At 42.2% G+C, this 4,405-nt stretch overlaps 2 long non-coding RNA genes across 2 annotated transcripts; both read right to left on the bottom strand.

Annotated features, from left to right (window-relative positions):
* Positions 1–727: 727 nt before the first annotated feature.
* Positions 728–2,923, bottom strand: LOC123402231. The gene is made up of 2 exons (XR_006611245.1): positions 1,435–2,923; positions 728–1,180 (listed from the first exon to the last, which is right to left on the bottom strand). It is a non-coding gene; the product is annotated as an uncharacterized LOC123402231 (long non-coding RNA).
* Positions 2,924–3,124: 201 nt separating this feature from the next.
* On the bottom strand, positions 3,125–3,990 carry LOC123402232. The gene is made up of 3 exons (XR_006611246.1): positions 3,639–3,990; positions 3,297–3,439; positions 3,125–3,188 (listed from the first exon to the last, which is right to left on the bottom strand). It is a non-coding gene; the product is annotated as an uncharacterized LOC123402232 (long non-coding RNA).
* Positions 3,991–4,405: the final 415 nt, after the last annotated feature.

Here is a 4,405-nt window from a genome sequence, read left to right as displayed (position 1 = left end):
TAGCAACCATTGAAGAGACACGTAACAACAAGGTAATGAAAGCATCTACTGGACATAACAACGAGCACGACAAATATAAAAGGGACAGTTTCCCCGATTGTCCTATGCAACTATGTGGGAGCACATTCCGCAGAACACGCTAAGGCAAACAAATTCGCCAGAATTAATATGCAAAGATGACGACAATGTCACTGACTTGTCAACAGGAACCTAGATCTCATGACTGGAGCAAGTAAAATTAGCCACTAAGCACCATTGAAGAGACACATAATGATGTACAAGCCTACAGGGTAATGAAAGGATCCCCACAAAATAAACTACCAAAAATGTCTTACATTTGTGAACCAAGGGAGTACTATAAATCTTATTTGCATATTGTTGATTTTGCGGGGGCCTAATACAATTGTGGTGTATGCACTGCCTTGTAAACACGAGTGTTAACTTATTATGATTCACCAAAGCTTGTTTGCACAAGGAATGGCTTTAGTTACTTTCACAAAAGAAGGGATGGCTTTAGTTAGATTTTCCTACTCAGCCAAAGGGCTTGGCCCAAATCACTGCAGCATATTCTGCTGCTGATTTTACAGTAATTTTTTGTCAACAGTTTTAGTTGAACACTTTACTCTTGTTCCAATGCGCTCAAGAGATGGTTGTTCAACACATTTAGTTATGCTATTTCACAGCAATGGCCTAACGGCGAGAGGAATTATGATATTCACATCTCTTGTACCAAAGAATATACTGCTTTCTGCAGTCCATTTTTCTTAATGAAACTACTAATATTACTTGACAGGATTTGATACGACTAATGCATGCACTACATGCTGCTGCTGCATGCAAATTTTGTGAACCTGACTATTTTCGAATCGAAGTAAAAGATTTGCCCCACTCACTAATTAAGAAGATGAAGGAATAGATGGTTCAGCATTTGGCTGGACCCATTGCTCGTTAGATTGTTTTACATAATGTTATTTTAGATCACATGAGTGGTAGGCGACTACCTTCTCCACAGGGGGACTTCCTGGTGGTGATGTTGAGCACCTTGGTGGACATCCTGGCGGGGCCCTTGACCGTGAGCTGCTTCTCATTGGCGCCCTTCACCAGATCGGAGCACAGTGCAAGCAAACGAAGCGGCCACGCAACGCGAACAGCAAAAAACGCAAATAGTTTTGCAAGGTACCTAGAAAGAGAGGAGCATACTCATCATCTGTTCTAGAATAAGAATTCGGAAATGGTTACTGGTTGATTGGGCTTTTTGGGTATTCACTAAATCTGTGGTCAACATCTAAAATAGGCAACAATGAGATCTAAATATTGAAATTTCAGATCTACAACATAAACATGTACTGCAACAATACTACTAACAAGTAGAAACTCGCTGACACGGAGCATCAGATCTGAAATGGAAAATGGGAACCAGAGAAGGAGGTATACCTTGCTCTTGGTACTTGGCCAACTATCTCCATCGTCTACAGCAATGCATCTCTCCTTGTAGATAGTCTCAGCTGCAAGTTCTTACAAAGCAACGAAGGAGACAAAGATGATAAGCACATATAATTTGGATTGACCAACCTCTGTGGGTTGTCACAACTGCAAAAAGGTACAGCAAGTCTGGATAATATACTTGGTATTGTGTCAAATAATGTACTACAGAATAATCAACAGGCTGGATATCTTTAATGTACTTGAATAATCTGTGTAAAATCGCCTCGGGCCATTTTGTTTCAGTCCTGGGCACGTTTGATCGAGAAAATATGAAAACTGTGATATGCTAGCATGCTTCTTTGTTGAATCATACTCCACTTGGCTACAGGTAATCTTGTGAATTTTATATGAATGAAACGTTTTCTGTAATTCTTCTATAAACAAAATCAGCAGAGCATTGGGGAGTTGATATTTTATTGAAAAAGAAGAAGGAATCCGCAGGTGTGTGCTGTGAAACGATGTGGTTGACTTGGTAGGGCGCCATTTGTTCTTGCCATGTACGTAAATCAAAGCTGTTGCTGGCCAGGCAACTTGCGAACTACTCGTCCACTACGGCCAAAAAATAATACTAATCGTGAACAAGAACATCAGATGCAAATCGTTCTTACTGTCCATATTTTTGGTTTTTTTACCTCAAGCCAAAAGTGATGTAAGGGCATGTACAACGGCATCTAATCAGCTGTCTGTAACATGAGCTACGTGATATTTTAGATCACATGGGGAAGAGATTAACTGAAAAACGACTTAGTCTGTCTGTTAAGTTATCGACAGTCTAATCACAGCTAACAAACGCCCTATTTACCGTTGTATGTGGAGCGTCTATATCGTGGATCGAGTACATCCTGAAAATAAACCAACTCGCCTCTTTTCAAGCGAAACCTGCTCTACGCTTATAGCCAGCCAAATAGACATGTTGTTGTACGTATAATTTCGGATGGTGTCTATAGATGAATATGCATTCCCTGGTGTTCATGAATTATGCGATCTATTAACATCTGGAATGATGCATCTAGGAAACAAGTGCCAACAGCTTTGGATCCTTAGAAGTTAATTACAACAACGGATTAACAATAATATGCTGCTCAAAATGTCAAAGGTCTGAAGCTCTAGCATAATTGCGTCAATACTCATAATGGTTAGTGAATCAATGCAAATTTAGACATCTCCACTTCAGATCAAGGCAAAAACAAAATAATGCTAATTATATTGCATCATTGCGTTAATAAGACAGTTTGGCAGTTGCAGCACATGACAAGTGTCATGTAAAAAGGCAGCAAACAAGAACAATCAATAGACAACAGGATAAGTTACTCATAAAGCAAAAACATGCAACCTGAAATTTGGGACTATATTTGCAAAGTGGCGCAGAGGATACAAATGAAACAATAGGCATGAATGTCATAGCATATCCGCAATAACAAATAGGGGGTGTCTCTAGAATCACCTTGCCATCCATGGCACTAATGGCAGCTGCAGCAGCTTCGGTAGATTCATAAGTAACAAATCCAAAGCCCTTTGACCTGCCAGACTCCCTGTCCATGATGATTCTAGCTGAACCCAATCCCAAAACAAACAAAAAAGTGTTAGCAACATAGGAAAAATATATATCAAATGTGTCACACTAATTGGGAGGAATAACCTTCAATCACTTCCCCGTAGCCAGAAAAGGCATCGAGTTGGGTCATCTGTGGCATATGATAGTCCTAAAAGGAGGTAGACCAGACATGTTAATACATAATTCGCCGGCATCAATAATATGCACGAACCTTCGAATCAAAAGGAGCTAGAACAGTGATCTCATATGAGCATACCTCCAACAAAAAGCTTGGAAGAAGACATGCACCTCACTACCTGGAGCAGCGACGAATTCGAGGACCCCGAGGCCCTCCTCAGCACAGTCCCCATCCTGCTAGCAAAAGCCATCGCACAAATCCCCTGCTACAGACCATGGGCACTGAACAAGAAGAAAAAACCTTGTATGAGACTGTATTTATGGTTGCTGACGCAGAAGGATTAACCCCGAATGGGGATCCAGCAGAACCCCCAAAAATTCCTAAAACCGAACTGCTATTAGCAGGGCTACTATTGACGCGGAATATCAAGACTTCTAGTTAGTTTTAGATGCATGAAATGGAACGAAGTGCGTGGCTTACGACGCCGATCCTGCCCCCTAGGGCCGGCTTGAACGCCGGATCTGGCCGGTCCCGCGAGCGCACGCGCTCCAAGGAGCAGCCTTTCATCGCTGGAGCACCAGAGATGGCGAGGCGATGGCGAAGGGGAGCGCGAGCGCGAGCCCGAGCGTGAGAGGCAATCGCTTGGGGAAGGAGGTGGTGAGATGGAAGGGAAGAGTCAACGACAGAGTCGACGATGTCCATGGCCGGCAGGTGGGGACGGGGAGGAGGTGGGGATCGGAGGAGGGCGGGGAGGAGGTGGCTGCGGCGACAAGGAGATGGGGACGAGGGATGTTCGATCTGGATGGGCTAGGGTTCGCTGCGCACGGGGAGAGAGAGGAGCTGGGTGGGTGAGAGGGTGAGGGGGTGTGGGCCGTTACTTGAACGGCTCAGGTCATTTGATCCGTGTTCTGATTGGTAAAGACATGTATCATTTAAAATAATCTTTAACTAGCAATTTTTACTGAAGTTATACCACATTTTATGGATAATAACCAACTTCTATGCATTTTCTTTGGATGAAAAATTCATTTTTCATTTTTCGAGGGCTCAAAATGAATTGTTTTGTGAAGGACCTACCATATATTTGTTACAAAATTAGACCAGATCATTTTTATAAAATACTAGGCCATATTAAATCCACCTTTTGTAAAATGGTTGGGTGTCAAAAGCTTTTATCCACCTTTCGTGAAAAAGACAAATTTTTGTATATGGTAAGTTTTATTCCGTGGTAAATATTCATCAACTAT

This window comes from Hordeum vulgare, chromosome 6H (assembly GCF_904849725.1).
Source record: "Hordeum vulgare subsp. vulgare chromosome 6H, MorexV3_pseudomolecules_assembly, whole genome shotgun sequence".
NCBI lineage: Eukaryota > Viridiplantae > Streptophyta > Magnoliopsida > Poales > Poaceae > Hordeum > Hordeum vulgare.
The sequence above is the reverse complement of the archived record's forward strand: the minus strand, read 5'-3'. Positions and strand labels throughout refer to the sequence as shown.